Raw genomic sequence first — 17,224 nt, 5'->3', positions numbered from 1 at the left:
TTGTCTATTGCTGAGCAATACTGGCACAACATGAGGACTCTCTCCATGAGACTCCTGATGGTCTCATGAGTGTACATTTACCCAATGGAATAAAGATGCCAACAAGTATGGAGAATAGTCAGACTTGTTAGTGTCACTGATAAGCACTGGCCTTGGGCAAGGAGGGAATTAAGAAGCTTTCTTCCACTTATTTCTTATGCAAACTTTGTGGATGGAGGTCTGCAAGCTTGGTGTGAGACTGTCAAAGGAGGGAGTCTTTCAGTGGTGAGATGGCCCTGTTTTGGTGGTAGAACAGGTCACAGTGCCCAGAGTGAATTTTTTTTCTTTATTATTTATAAAATTAATATTAAAGTTAACACACCTATAAAGAGCTTAAAATTAACACACCTATGAAGAGCTTAATGAAGTAAGTGCTAAACATATACGACTACAGTACTTGATACTTCACCCAAATCATGCCAAACATCACTCCAGGGGGAGAAGGTCAGGATATATAAAGAAAGTGTGGGAAAAAAAAAAAAAAAAAAAGTATTAATGCTAGGAAAGAGTTAGTATTAGCATTAGTTAGATAAGTTTCAAGAGAAAATTTAGAAAAGAGAGAGAGGGAGGGATAGGAGAAATTGGAGACCTAGAAGAGGCTGTGCTCCTTCTCCACCAAGACAGGAACACTATCTTGGAAAGCTCTGTACCTTCAACTTTTGGTGAGGAATACCTCAGATAAGATTGCTGGCAATCTCATATTAAATTAGCACTACTGCAGTAAGCGTATTCATCAATGGCAATTCCTGATCTGTTATATCTGTACTTGGGAAGGCTCTGAAACAGGCAAACATTTGACTCAACTTTGTGAAATTGTCTCAGCGAAAGTCCTTGGCAGGGCTCCAAAGCAGACAAGCGTTTGACTACCCTTTAACATGACAACCAGTTAAGTTGTTTATCTCTTGACCCCAACGGCAGAACACAGCTATGAAGGTCAGACATTACATTTGCAAGAAGTGACAGAGTTTCAGCATCAACTTCATAATTTTAGAAGCTATAACTGAAAACTATCTAGACATCTGAAAGGCAATAAGGAAGGACAATTAAACATAGGAAGATCAAGGTCATTGCAGTGTATAATACTACACTGTAGTGCATATTACTACATGACAGTTGGAACCTAACAAGGTCAACCTGTCACCAAAAAAAAAAAATTAAGAAAGTAATTACAATGGACAGAGATGCCAGAATGCCCCAGCTTTCACTTGATGCTCAGTCTAGGAATTAAGAACGGCATGATAAGTTTGCAGAGAAAAAAAAAAAAAAGTATCAACTAAATGCAGAAGTCAAAGGAAAGGTTAGTTATACTGTTCTATACTAGAAATCTATGTATTAACCTAAATATTGTTTAGAACACTCACCAAAATTACTCATTCTGTTCTTCTCATTTATAACCCGGAAGATTATTTATTTAATTTTGGAATTTATTAGGTTTAAATTAATTCCAAGTTCTTAGAAATTCAGATTAGGTTTTTGCATTTTCAGCTAAGCAGACATTTTAAATCAATATTAAAAAAAAAAAAAAAAAAAAAAAAACAAACTGTAGACAATAAACAATTGCCATAATTCAAAGAGGAAGATAAAACACCCAGCCATCCAAAAAGATAATTCAAATGAATGAGAGTGGGTGCAAGAGTGAAAACAAACCATAAAAAAGTATGAAGTTTGTTTTACTTGAGGACAGTTTTGCATGGCATAAACCTACATTAACCTAAGAAGATTAAAGGAAAAAAGAATTTCTTTCTGTAAATCTCATTTTATTTGCACTAGTAAAATAAAGGCATCAAGAAGATCACAAGTATCTGCAGCTTGACTTGTAAAAGGTCTTGATTGCTTTGTGAAATAAATACACTTCCTAAATGATACTCTGAGTTCAGGTGTTATACATTGAAACCATATACATCAATAATTTTAATTAAAGAATTAGCTGGTGTATAATATAATTACTATAAAGAATGTAAATTTTAATTTTTATTCAGTGTCTTAGTTTGCAGCTAAAAAAACCATAGAAAAATAAAAAGTCCTTAATCTGAAAACTGAGTTCCCCAAACCTCTGCACATCCATTTATATGAACAGCAGTAGAAAATCAAAAATCTGTCAATCACAGAAAGGCTGGGGTTGGAAGAGACTTCTGGAGATCATCTGATCCAACCTCCCTACTGAAGGGACACCTACAGCCACGTCATGACAATTTTTGAAGATCTCCAAAGAGAGAGGCTCCGTAACCAGATCTCCCTCCTTAGAATAAGTCTGGTTACCACCTCCTTAAAGTCCTTTTATCAAACTGCCAATGTGGGCCTTCTCACAGATGCAATTGACAACAACATGGTCAGAGGCACAGGTCACCATGCAGGTCACAACAGCAATCCAAGTAGAAGCACTGTCTGTGGAAACTCAGACACCAGGAAGCAGAAGAGGATTAAAACAAACGTTATTTTAAAATATCCCTTTTTTACACCATCAAGCTCTGCACTACAAGCCTTGAGGGCACAAACACTACATTGCGTATACAGCACAATTTGCACAGGTCTGGAAGCTGCAGACAGTAGATTTGGCTATGCTATGCACTCCAAGAAGCTTACAGTATATATAAACCCTTTGGCAGCTTGGTTTCATGTAAAACCGCTGCCAGAACAAACATACAGGGATTTGATTACAGGACAGAAGTGAGAGGATCAAATCTGTCCCTCCCTTACATACATTTAGTTCTATAGATTGCATTGAGGCAGAAATGCTAGAGTGAAAACAGCACTGGGCTGTCATGTTTGTCGTCAAATGATTGGTAGCTCTAGAAGGTACACAAGAACACCTGCCAAGGTAGGATGGCAAGTAAAGCAAGAAATTTAAATTTCCCTTCACAAAGATGCAATTAGTGTTGAAATATTGAATTTGTATTGTACCTTAGGTATTTTCATAACAACAAAAAGGAAAAAGAAAAAACAACCATGGAACTGAAGAAAAATATCTGCTTTTTGAGGCTGATATGTATTCAGCATATAGCTAAGCAGGAATCACCATGAAGAATGTACATGTTACTCCTCCTACTACTATTCAAAACTAGAGAACAGGCATCCTGTGATAATGAAGTCCTGCTGCAAACAAAATGCAATAAGCATGCATAACACTGTTTCTAAGACAGACATTATAATCTAGTTCTAGTTTATGGGAACAAAGATGCCTGGGGTAAAGTCACAGTTGGCATCAGCCTGCTCTAGGCAGCTGATTTCATCTTCCCCACCTCTGCTTTCTCACCCCACGTCACTGTTTGTGCTCTCCTGTTTGACTCAGGGAGCACGTGCCTCCATGTGTTTGTGGATACAGTGTGTACGACCATGAGCTGGCATTTTTTGCTGTCATTTCTAGCAGGTAAGAAGGGTAAAGAATAAAAAATAAATGCCCTTTTCTTCTCACCCATTTGCCACAGTCTATTTGTTAATACAGTTTTGAAAATATGGAAACACATTTTATGCACATATATTTTGCTTTTGGAAACTTCTGTTAACGTTCCTGCAAAGCCCACACAGCTCCAGGCACTATGCAAACATATGGGAATACATAGAGTGAAGTAAATATGGAACAGTAGAAAGAAATAAGGCTAGATATAAAAATGAGGCCACTAATAGCACAGACTAAAAATAGCTCAGGTTTACAGTATGGATTTTAATAAACAATGTTTCACATTCTAGTAGGGAGTGCATGCATGTAATATCATTCATTGCTCCACAAAATTGAGTTCTCAGAATTTATTTAGAAAGCTGCCCAAAACACTAATATAATCAAATCTCCGAAGCACATCAATGCTGCCAGTGACCATACTGTAAAAGGTATTGAACTGTCATGGATTTTTTTCTTGTATTCCCATATTGAAGGGAAATCAACTTGATTTTTTTTTTTTTTTTTTTTTTTTTAAGTGAAGCAAGCATACCGAATCTCAATGGCTCCCTCTGCTGTCTTGTCTCAGAAGTTTCCGGTTCTTTTTTCCAGTCAACAAATATCTGGTGTTTTCACATACCATAGAATGCTCCATCCCTGGAGAGCCAAAGAGACCTTTATTCAAAAGCAACTTCCTCAAAGTGCGGTGAAACCTCTGCTTATCAAGGCTGGAACAGCAGCATCCCTTCAAGTTTGCACATCAGTATCAGGAAGCAATATTTATGAATATTTTATTATCTTTACTGTCAGCTTTGGGGTCCAGCTGGATTTAACTGCTAACAGAGAGATGGATTTTGCCACTAGTGATGCCAGACCACTTTGCATGATTCAACTGTACCAGAAAATAAAAAAAAAAATATTTCAGAGCTATGGAAACAGTCCTAGAGGCAGAACAAAAAACAGTCCACAGCCTTGCCAAGCAGCTTACGATGACTGGCCTGCCTCTCAGCATTTAGTTTAGTGATATGTACTCCATCAGAGACCTAACTCCAAGCCTCAGAAATCAACAGGTCCCTCAGAAGAGCCCATACTTCACCCAAACATCTGCCAGTTTTCTGCAGCACTCCGTCGAAACCCGGCAGTGTAAAATGAAGAGGGAAGCAAAATACTGGAGTACTTCACTTTTTGACCACCTCTGAAAACCTTCTCAGGCACATCACATGCATACAGAGCCAGTGGAGGGGGGACTCATCCACCTCTCTCCCCAGCAGTGCTCCCCTGATCTCAACAGTCCAGCAGGAATAGGTGCTGCTTATAGATACATCCTGCTGTTGTTCCCCCAAAGCATATTTGGCACAAGGTTAATGGAATGACTGCAGGGAATATTTCCATGCTAGAATTTGCCCCAATTGCTTCTGTCTCCCTTTCACTCAGAATCCGATACCTCCACTCCAAAACCGGGAGCTATATTTACCCATCACACACGGCAGCATCTGATGGTCTCATGGTTCTAAATTAAGCAGCTTCTGTCATGCCCAAGACCAGCCATAGCTCTTCTCTATCGACTCTCAGCATCTGCATTCTTGGTGCATTTGTCTAAATCATACTTAGATGCATGTACTTAAATAGCTGGCAGGCATCTCACTCATCTGATCTTGAATCTGAGATTGCTGGGTGTTGTACTTACACCCCTTTTTATTTGGTATGCATTTAAACTAGTGGAAGGCAGCCTTTCTCTCCTCAAATAGCATTAACACAGCTAGTCTAATTTTGCCTAAAAATTATTCACAGACTCATCTTTCCATCACCTTCTCCAGGAAACACGATAAAAATCATTGTGTTTCTATTCTTCACACATCTTTGGCATAGCAAAACTTCCCTCTAGATTTCAACTTTTGTTTTGTTCCATTTTTATTTTTTCTCAGAACATTTTTATCATGGCAGGCTAGTTCACTTCCAGTAAAACAAGTCTAGTTTATATTTTTTGTAAAGCTATATAAGCAGCACTCATTTATTACTACCTCTGAGCATGAAAAGGCCATGCTCTCTAGTTTCAACAAGCTAGACTCACACATTGAATTCTACCAACACAATTTTAAATATTTCTAACACTTCAGATTTAGCTTGGAGGGGAAGCATCATAATCTGACAAGAAAAAAGAAAAAAAAAAAAAAAGAAAAAAAGAACTTCTGAAATATTTCAAGTGAAGGATGCCCAAATAATATTGATATATTTGCTCCATATTTAAAATAAGACTTTCCAGTTATCTCCCCAATGCCTTCAGTTTACAGTCATGGTTATCAGCAATCCAGATCTCATATCCAGTGAACTTAAGTTTGGTCTTATTTGCTCAGATTGTAATAAGCTTATGAAGTCATTTGTATTTGCAGAACTAGATACTATATAAGCATATAGTGAAAACATATATATATAGTGGTATATAGGCATCAGGGGAAAAAGTTAACTTAGAATATTCAAAAAAGTTAACGTAAGACTCGTCATAAGGCCTCTTGTAGTGCTAGTGAATACACAAACACAACAGAGTGGTCCACCTTTACTTACCCTCCAGATTAAAACTTTTGACATTCATGTTTGTATGAAGTTGCATCTTTATTTCCTTTGGTTCAGTTTGAATGCTGCACGCTACCAGTAGACTTTCCTGACTGGCAGAATTGGGAAGACCAATTTTCATGCAAGAACTGCTGATATTACAGCAGTTATTACAGATTTTTTGCAAAGGAAAAAAAAGTGGCACACTTATACCCTGACACTTCAACATACTGAATGGTGGAAGGCAAGGGGGTAGAAGAGGAATACAATTAGTTAATGCAAGCAGTTAGCAAGACCATCCTCCGTGTTTTTTTTAGAAACCAGTGAGAATGTAGCCTCCAAAAGCTCCTCTTGCATCTATTCCAAACTTTGCCTACAGAGCTGTAATAATTATCCTGACTCGGGATCAAGTGAGCGTCAGAAAGGCTGAAACAATAGAAGTTCATGAAACTTATCTTTAAAGAATTTGCATGCATGATTAATTTATTTCCTAACCCCTACTAGGTCAAGAAGCCTCTACATTACTAATGTGAAACCAAGGCATGAAGATAAAAGGATGTTTGCTGTTCAATGCCTGATGCACTTCTTTTTTCCTGTAATGCTCTCAACCAGTGAATTAAGCCAGAAAGTTGTGGATACCAAGTCTTCTATCACACTGCAGATACACCTGCTCGTTCTGCATAGTTATCAGCTGCGGTGGTCATTTTGTTGGCTTGTATGGTGGAGGTGGACTTGTGCAATTAGAATGACCATGCTCCAGACGTGCCAGATGTGATCCAGCTGCAGCTCAGAAGCTTGCCGCAGGCTGGGGGTGCTGCTGAGCTTGCCAGCTTTGTTGAAAGCAAGCTGAGTAGCAAAGAACATTACTGTGGCCCAGAACCATGCTGATCCTTCTTCTTCAATAGCAGGTAACTTGCATGGGGACGGCTTCTGGCCAGGAGGAGCAGGGAAGCATGTAGCAGAGATGCACAATGAAGTTTATGACCAGGGGATCATTTGCACAGATAATAACCTATGACATCAATGTTTAAAAATTACTTTCTCCACACTACCCCTCACTCTTTCACAAGCAGTTAACTTGGATAAAGATATCTTTATAGGCATTAGAATAACCTGAGCTCTGTGTGAATTCTGGCACAGCTATCGCTTGTGATTCAATCTCTTCCAAAAAGGCTCTACCTCTGTGAAGAAGGCTGAATACTCAGGTTAAAATCTGCAGCACGGAAAAAGTAACATCCAACAGTATCTCAGCCCTTTTCTGGAAAACAGACATTGCTGGAAGGAAAGCATGGAATTCAAAGCATGGTTTCCATATTTCAGAAAGCATCTCCTCCAGCAGCTACAGTTCAGCTAAAAGCAAAGGAACTGACTTTCACCTGGGAAGAGGTTTTCCTATGCTAATTTCCACATGTACTGCCACGAGCGTGAGGGAAGAAGTGAACAGGGAAGAACCTAAACCAGTAACTAACCCAACATCAAGCACATTCTGTCTCTGTACAGGGACAGGAGCACTTGATTCAGTGGGAGTGCAGCACCTGCCCCCATCTAACTGCTAAATTAAGTCCTCCTGGAGGTTGCTTTAGCATGCTTCCTCTGGAACACCAAACATTTCAAGCTGGAAACTTCAACCCAATTCTCTCTCAAGGTAACTCATTGCAGGAGTGCTGCGGTATTTTTCCAGGGGAAAAGTCTGTGGACAGTTCATTTAGACACATCTATTTATTAATTGAAACTTTCTAAACATAATTCTGTCATATACAGTATAGATTTAATTTTGCAAAGCAAATGCCACTTTGCCTGGAACTAACCTTCAATTTATCATCTTGATATTTTTCCTATTTGTTTAAAATTTCTTTTAATGGAGGAAAATCACACTTAATGTTCAACTTAATCCTTTTGAGAAAGTTCTCAATGGACTCTTTTGTTCTTAGCTGTCAAATGAGTCATGCTCTTACTGCAGATATATTAATAATAAAAAGTGAAGAATATAGAATTTTCCTTTTAAAGGTTTTCTGAGTCTATTCAAGCTGCATTGAACTATTTATATAACTTGCAAATCATAAAGCAACTGAACTAATTCACTGAAACAAAATTCCAGAAGAGGTCCTGATTTAGAAAGTCCCAGCCAGCTGGAGGCTAGGAGAGCAAGCAAGAGGCAGCTTATGCTGTCCTTGCTCTTCCACTGGTTTTTAGATGTTCACAACCAGTTGTGGTAAGAGGCAGGATATCAGATTAGCTAAGTCTTTGGTCTCTCATATCCATTCTTATATGAAGCAATTTGTGGGAAGCTTTTCATTGTAAAATATCTGCAAAAAGGGCTGAATTTAAATTGCAAAAATATTTTTGCATCAAGCTTCTTGAACTTCTTAACACAACAAAATTATCTTCTCATACTTTCTGGATATCAGCTCAGGCAATATTTACATGTTTCATGCATTTACTTGTAGGATTTTTTTTTTTTAAGCATAATGTTATGAACACTAAGATGTGCAAGTGTTGAAAGAACTTTGATTTAAAAAGAAATCAGGAAAAATAATGAACTGAGCAAAATTTAGTCAGTCTTCTTACATGCTACATTTTGATTCATGTGTTTAGTTGAAGGGGTAGAACACTCCTACACATGATTTTTTAGGATTATATTGTGGTAAGATTTGATACAATCTGCATTGGGTACTAGCACTGGTGACATTATTTAACAGGGACTTTATATTGAACAGGGACTTTAGGCTAGAACTAAGTCTATGAAGTTTTTTGCTTGAAAAGAACATGGCCCCAGAACTTTCTGCAATATTAATTCTTCCAATGCAGGTTGTAAGAATCACAAAATTGGAGCCCAATCTACCAACACTTTTTTTTTTTTTAAGTGATGTGACAGAAGATGGCTGCAGCTGTGTTAACCTCTCCTGTAAAATGTCATACCAAGGCATAGTCTCCCTTGAGGGTCAGCACTCTGTGTTTGAAAAGCTGCAGAGTTCCTTCTTCTTTACATTTTGCTAGCAAATTAGTGGGTAAATCACTTACCAGCCTGAATGTTTCTCTTGTGACTTCCCTCCTCAGGTAGGGATTCCAGGTCAAACTCTTACCTTTGTGCAAAGTTGCAACCATTGAACAAGTGCAGCCATCCTGTGAGCAGGGACCCATGCTTTCAACTCTTCCCTCCTACACGCGTGATGCAATGCCTACAGTGATTCCCTTCCCCCAGTTCACTCCCTCTTAACACTGAAAAATCCCCACTTACTATCAACAAGTTTACTTCTAAATCCTTTGTGTTCACTTCCACACCCTCGCTATCCACGGTTCATCCTGTACCTCCCCTACTAAACACTTCTCAGCCCTCAGTACTTTTTACTATCCCCCCCTCCCCCCCCCCCCCCAAAGGTCCATGTACCATGCTGGTTCACTGGTTCTTATTTAACCCTCCTCCCACCACCCTCAAAAAAATAGAGTAAAATATTTGCAGACAACACATTTTATTCAACTGTCTCCATTTCCTCTGTTTGTCTTAATTACAAGTTTTCAAGTCCAGGGACATCCATTTCTGAAGTGTATGGTGTGTCTCACCCTTTGCATGTTTCTCAACTCTACTAGTAGAAAATTACTAGTAGAAAATGTGATTTATTGTAATAGGACTATTACTTTATCAGTTAAATATAGATGAGTGGATGCCTGTCAATGGTTAGCTAGGTATAAATGGGAAAATTACTGCATTACATTTGTGCATTTTAGCTGAAGATGTTTCTCTAAAAGTACACACAGCAGAAGTTTCTGTATAACAATGTTTGCAGGAAAAGATGCTTTGAACATCATAATCAGGATTGTCTTTTGAGTGCAAAATGAATGACAATCAAATTGTTTGATACCAGAATTAAGAAAATAACCATTAGCTAGTATTTTTAAATATATCTTACCACACTGAGTGACTTAGAAGTACAGCACAATAAGTAGCTATTCTGGTCTATCCACCTTATCACACAATTGTCCCAGCACTGTCTAATCAAATTTAGGCTAAAAGTTGAGTAAATATAGGATTTTCTGCTGTTCATTGTATTAGATGTGCAGAATATTCCAGAGCAGCTGAGAACCGACTCAACTCTCTCAACTGAGGTTTCCCACTTCTACTCCACAAGAGTTATTAGCAAACTACCTTCTCTGATGTGAAAATAAAAAAATCCTGAAGAGAACAAATTTTGCAGTCAGCACTGATCCCTAATAAGGAGAAATAAGAGCACAAAGGATAAGGTAGTAAGTCAAAACTCAGAAGCTGACTTTGATTTGTCTCTAACACCTACACAAGGTGTTCAACTAAGAGTAGGTGATGTTTGTTAATTCCCAATCTGTATGAACAGGCTATTTTTCTCTCCTGCATGTATCATTTCTCACACAATACTTGAAGGACAAATACTCTGCTACAGAGTATGTGTCTCATTTAGGGTCTCTGGAAAGTCTCTGCCTGTGTTACCTCACCTTCTGAGAAGCACAGTTCAAAAAAAAAAAAAAAACAGCTCATTCAATCTGTTATCTGGTACAGCAAGTAGCTCTCTTTGAAGCCTCTTTTCCTGTATGCATTTCAAGAAGCAAGCTGCATTATTTTTTAGGGCCAGCCAGGCTAGCAGCACCTCAGACTGATGCTTCAATTTGTACATTGTTTCATGGGTTGCTAGATGGCCCCTGAGCTGCCGCACTCCCAAACTAATTTGTTCAAATATCTGCATTACACAAACTTTTTCCTTCAATGTTCATACTTTTTTTTTCTTTCTGGGGGATTAGAGGATGTGGAAAGATGGAAAGACTCAGAAGTATCTTCCAACTTTGAAAAGAAAATGAGCCACTTTGAATTTCTCCCAACTGAGCAGCTTTTTTTTTTTTTGGTGATCTTTAGAACTGTAGATTTGAGTTTAGCAAACTCCTTCAATTAAAAAAGAAAAAAACAAAAAAACTCCATAGCAAACCAACCTACAAACATAGCAAAACATCATAGGGTACATCTGTAGAGTTTGTCCTCAGTTTCCTTTTACCTCAGACTTTGTTGGTGTGTTTGCTCCCTGCAGGTGCAAGCATCACACAATTCCATCTGTTTCACATTTTCTTGAAATATTTCCCATTATCCCTCCCACTTGCTGCAACTGAATAAATCAACAGCTCATTGTTCTTTTACATGCTATAGGAATGATTAACATAATTATGAGGAAAATATCACAAGAAAAAAGGTAGAAACTTAGAGTGTCCTTTCAAGTGCATTTTCTTGCAGAGAAAGCAGGTTCCCTGAATGCAATTCATGTTGCAAGCTTATTCTTTGACCTGAAGACACTAAGTGACAAACTCCATCACAGTAACACTGCAGAAGCATTTAGACAGTTTTCAGCCTACTGAGCCTGAGTGCCATTAAGACAGATTTGAGACACAGAAAGCTAGCTAGGACTTTGAATAGAAGTGGTGAAAGTGTTCGAAATGCATGTTTAGGAAACCTTCCGTATTTTAATATACCTACTATAGAAATCACTTCACCATATTTCATTATCCTGTTTTAATGAGTATGAGGTTAAAAAAATAATGCAACTTACCAAAATAACCTGCTCCAAGGACTACTAATTACCCACAGAAATACACTAGCAATTGAATAGCTTGTTCAGATAAGCAACTCAAAATAGGTAAGGCTAGAAAAATCACTGGCCATGAAATTAGCTGAGGAAGTTTAGAAAACATCAGTGACTGCTCCTTGCAGAAAGGGGCAGAGGTAGAATGGAGACAGGACCTGACCTATGCCGAACAATCAACTTCCAAAGCCTCAGTAAAAATATGATTTAAAGAAAATGTGAAGTAGAGAATTTTATACTGGAGTGCAAATTAACTCTAATACAATAAACTGGCATAGAACCAACAGCAAAAATCATGTTAGGAGAAAAGTTGAAGTGCTTTAGGAGAGAAATGAAAAAGTCCAGCAGAACAAATTAGGAGCTCAACTGGAATAAGGTGTTCTATGTGCATAGAAGTATGTGCATTTTAATTCTTTGCTCAAAAAATTCTTCTGGCATCTGAGAAGTTAACACTGAAGTGCAAGTGAAGAATCAATCTCTCAACACTATCTTAGCTAACATCCTTTGTCTTGAAGAGCAGTCAGTTCTCTTTGGTACTCCAGCGCTTCATCCACTTCCCAGGACAAGTCTCCATCTTTGGCCTTTAAGTTTTCCAAGAAATCATTAATAGTCACTAGAAACCCAAAGGGCAGATAGGATAGGTATTTATTAACATTTAAAATAAGCATAAATTTCAGGAACTAAAAAGTTCTGAATTGTTCTTCATATGGTATTGTTGAAATTAAAGAGGAAGATCAATACAACTGAAAGACCAAGAATTATAATGAAATATGAAGTTGAATGGAATACAGCTCAAGTTAATAGCAATTATTTTACATTAACTTGAAGAAATTAGTTTTACACATTTTCTGATGAAGCACCACACTCACAAGACCCAGTGAAGCATCTCATGAGAACTAAGCTGCAAACCAATTAAGCAGTTGTAAAACAAATTGGCAGCCAATTTAAGTTAAAAAAAAAATAAGTTGTAAAAATTTAGTAGCGACATTTTCCAGAGGACTAACTGAAGAGGGATAGATTCAACATCCAATATATTCCAGTCACACAGCACAAACATCTTAATTTCAACCAATTTAACAATTCTGTATTCTTGTAAGAAGATCTCAGTCCTTTCATCCTCTACTTTACATAGCTGCTAAAATGAACTGATGGAAATACTTGAGAGTCTTGGGTATTATTGAACAGCAGCTGCAGACATTAATGCCTGCAAAATAATGTTTTGTTTTGTTTTGTTTTTTTTTACAGCAGATATACAATTACAGTAGATAATGAAAGACCAACAATCTTCTATCTTACCATTTTGTTGAAATGCATTAGATTATCTCAAACTGAAGCTAAACCTCCATTTAACTTGCTCAAATGCTTAGTTTGAAAATTTTTATTCCTGTTCTAAGCATAAATCAAGGATTTCTGTTTTTTTTTAACATCTGAGCTTCTTTCAGACATTTGCAGAAAATGAAAGATGCATAAATTCAGAGTTCAAGATTAACATGTAATCCTTCACGTATGAGGGCACAAATAAAGACAGCTTGTTCATTTGAAAGCCCACAAGCTCCACTTGAAGTACAATCATCAATCTAGAGCATCTTGTTTCACATTACATGAACATCCACTTCATTCTCAAGATGCACATAAACTTCTGCAGGCAGTTGAAATGTTACAGTCTGAGTGGATGAAACTAAAGAAAAAAAGTTCTTCAAGTGTTATGAACTAATCTTACAGGCAAAGAAAGTTAAGTCAGTACTAAGATGACAAGAGTAAATGCACACAGGATATGCAAACAGCTTTTAAACTCACTGTTAACACTTCAGTCATCACCACCACCAAATATCAGAGGAACACCTAAAGCAGATCCTTGCATGTAAATAACTATGCCCATTAAAATTCCAAAGGAACGATGCACCTCCACATTCTGAAAGAAAACACTGTAGAATAAGGTTAAAAAGATTGGCCTAAACCACGTGAGGGACTCAATTCATTGAGTTCTTAAACCCATGCTCCTCTATTTACACTGCCAATTCCTGTGGCAAACAGGCTGAAACAGACCAAGACAAATTAAACTGTCACAAATTTCCTCCATCCAGAAAGGGAAATCAGTGGTATTAGAAGACCAACCCATTCGTGCTCTACTTGCACTATGGCAAACAGTTTGTTGTGAAATACAGAGGTAAACTGATTGGACAAAAAAAAAAATCCAACTCATGTCTTTCTTTGTCAGATACCCACTTCTGAGGAAAGACACAGTCAGATAAGAGCAGGTAATAGAAACATTATGCATAGAAGGGTACATTAATAACAAGTGTTGTATGCATTATTATTAATATTGGGCTTACAGATCCCTGGACACTGAGCATATGTTTCAGGATTATGGGAAGAAAAATATCGTCAAAAACCTGGACAGATTTAACTTCCTGTACTGAAAGGCCCATATTCATAATATTAAGATGTACTTTATCAAGTACATAAAGTAGAATAAACAGTACAGATGCTTTGATGAAAACATGTCAGTTGTACACTAATTCTGTAGTATTAAGTGTGGCCAAACTTACTTACAAATCCTACAACTCAAAGTCTCCTCTCCCACACCAAACTGTGGTGGACATGCCAGACTGAAAATAAGGATGTGAACAGGTTACTTTTGCTGAAGCTTTCAAAGAGATTAAGATCAAATTGTCAATTCTCATGCCAAAAAATCTCATCTATGTTACTGTACTCTAATGTACATAAAACCAAAGTTTAAACCAGATTTTGCTGCAACTAAGAGAAGATTTTTTTCTATTCAATCTCTTAATTTTATCAGTAAATTATATGGATTTTCACCTGTCAAAAGAATACGAGACATTGAAAACAGGTACATATTTCTGTAACACAAAATGGTAGCAAAAATAAGGTTAAATGACTGGAAGTCACATGAAGGCCATTTCTTCATGAAGCGTAATTTGTATTTGAATACCTGGAATTAAGTTAAAAAATAGTGCAGTAGAAAATTCAAACAGTCCACAGAGGATTTCAACAGTGTGCGAATCACCTGAAGTATTTAGGTATCTTCTGGTGAAAGAACTACCAGTAGTATTGAAAACTTAGCTGCAATAGGGCCAAAATAAAGATAACTGATACTTACAGAATTAAAAATACTGTCACTTCATTGTTTTCACTTAAATTGCCAGTTTCACATAGGACTGAAGGGCTGGAGCACCTCTCCTATGAAGGAAAGCTAAGAGAGCTGGGGTTGTTCAGCCTGGAGAAGAGAAGGCTATGGGGAAACCTCATTGCAGCCTTCCAGTACCCAGAGGAACTCCTACAGGAAAGCTGAGCAGGGACTCTTCGTCAGTGAATGCAGTAATAGGACAAGGAGTAATGGTTTTAAACTAAAGGAGAATAGATTTAGTTATTTAGAATAAATTCTTTACTGTGAGGGTGGTGATGCCCTGGAACAGGTGGGCCAGAGAAGCTGTGGATGCCCCATCCTTGGAGGTGTTCAGGGCCAAGTTAGATAGGGCTTTGGGCAACCTGGTCTGGTGGTAGGTGGTCCCTGCCCATGGCAGAGGGGTTGGAATTAGATGATCTTTAACTTCCCTTCCAATCTAATTGGTTCTATGAAACATGTACTGATGATTGTACATCAATTTTTTAGAAGAATATTTTGTGTGGATACCCTTGTACACTACAGAACAAAACAGTTCAAAACAGAACTTTGACTCAATGAAAAATATTTAATATAAGTCCTCCTAAATACCCAGTTTTTCGCACCTGACCAAAAGCTTACCATATTTGGTGTGACAGATTTGTCTTTGATCAATATCATTTTGGCAAGGGGCTTTTGCATCTCAACTTTGTAGAGTGTTATGAAACTGCTGGTGTATCATAGAAAAAAAGAGCAAGATGATATATAGAAAGAAGGTATTTGATAAATTAAGCCTGGTAAAGCAAAAGACATGAAAACAGTGAATTTTACCTAGTTGTAAATATTGAAGTTTTCCCAATCCAAATATCCCAAAAATAAAGTTGCACCCATGTTTTGCATCAGCCAGCAACCTGAGCATTCAACTGACAGAAGCTATTTCTTGTTAAATACCAAAAATATCCTATGTTAAAGATGCTGATATTACAAAGTCAAGACACTCAAGGATTAGCAAAGCTCAAACTTTAATTTGTCCCACTTGATTGCTGAAAGGCTTGGCCTGCCTATACATTTCTGACTTCTCAAATCTGTGAAAAAAAGTGAAAAAGTACTCAAAATGGAAAATACTCAGCATTTTTTCCCCTCCTCCTGGTATCACTAAACATGTGGTAAGTTATTTTACAGTACACTACAAAAACCTTACACTGAAAAAGACATCTGGTGGTGTGTTTTTTTCCTCAGGGTGCCCTCTCCTCTGCAGTTTTCACAATACTACTGCATATATGGTTCACCAATTCGAAAGCATAGTTACAATGCAGTTTAGCCTGTGCAACGGTGCTCCTGAAAGAACTTATATTCTTCCCTCCTCCCATCACCTCCCTTGTAAACAGCCAACCTCACAGAACTGCCCAGTTTGAGAAGTTTTCTGCTGGTTTAGCTGGCTTAGAATGGATCACAGGAAAACCGATGCTGACACAAAGGAGGTGGAATCACGAACAGAAAAAGGGTTCTAGCAACTCCTTCTTTAGCAAGCAGCCATTATGACAGCTTCACTGCGTGGAAAAAAACAGACCCAAAAAAAGTATTTTACATTTATTTGAGATATTAAGCACCATTCCTTTTCTTTCTGGAGGAAAATAACTCGTGCATAAGAAAGCTGAAGGCTAGAAGTGTCAAGTGTCCATTAACCAGTACAGGACTCCATAGCTGATTTTACAACATTATACACTATTTTTACAGCACTTTATATGCACATAAAACTCTTTTTCATTTCAGCTGCACATACTAAACTCTCAGCAGTCTGCAAGTCGGTCACAACATGACTAATACCACCAGCAATGAAACTCTTCTATTTGTAGAATTGCTAACAATTCTGGAACAGCACAAGAACTGTCACAGCTTTCTAAATGTGATCACCTCCTTCTCTTACAATCCTCTCTCATTTTCCAAGCTTTCCAAGTCTGCAAAGTGACAAACCCATTTTATACTAAACCTGATTCAATCAAAGCGCAACGCTTATGCTATAGAGTAAAAGAGGCAAGGAGTAAAGCAGGAAATACTTTAAGCCTGCAAAAATATGAGTACTGCAGTGGAAGCAAACTAAGGTTGCACATGCAATCAATTCCTGAATACCTCACTAACAGCAGCTTTCTTAACTGGAAATGTCTTTGCATTTTCTGGAGATATTTTTGCAACGAAGAAGTAGAAACATGCTGATCCCTTGAAAGATCATCAGAAGGACTACATTCTTTGAACTTACAGCATTGGTTTTTGCCACTTCAAATAATTAGCTACAGTTGGAGTAACAGGCAGTAATCCATAGGTCAACCAATAGAGGGAAACATACCTACAAAATCTGTTAGCAAGAAATAGACATGGAAGTAGAAATTTTGGGGCTCAAGCCATGTTTCATAGGGTTTAGGGCTTGCAACCTTTCTCTCCTAGTCTCCTCAGGTAATAAGCACTTAATTTTCCCTTCCTTACCATATTTGCATTTAAGTGAGATTGCTTTTCTCCAAACCATGGGAGTGGCTTCCATTTTGAGCT

This window comes from Aythya marila, assembly GCF_965140915.1.
Source record: "Aythya marila genome assembly, chromosome: 2".
NCBI classification, from domain to species: Eukaryota; Metazoa; Chordata; class Aves; order Anseriformes; family Anatidae; genus Aythya; species Aythya marila.
Note: the sequence above shows the minus strand (reverse complement) of the source record.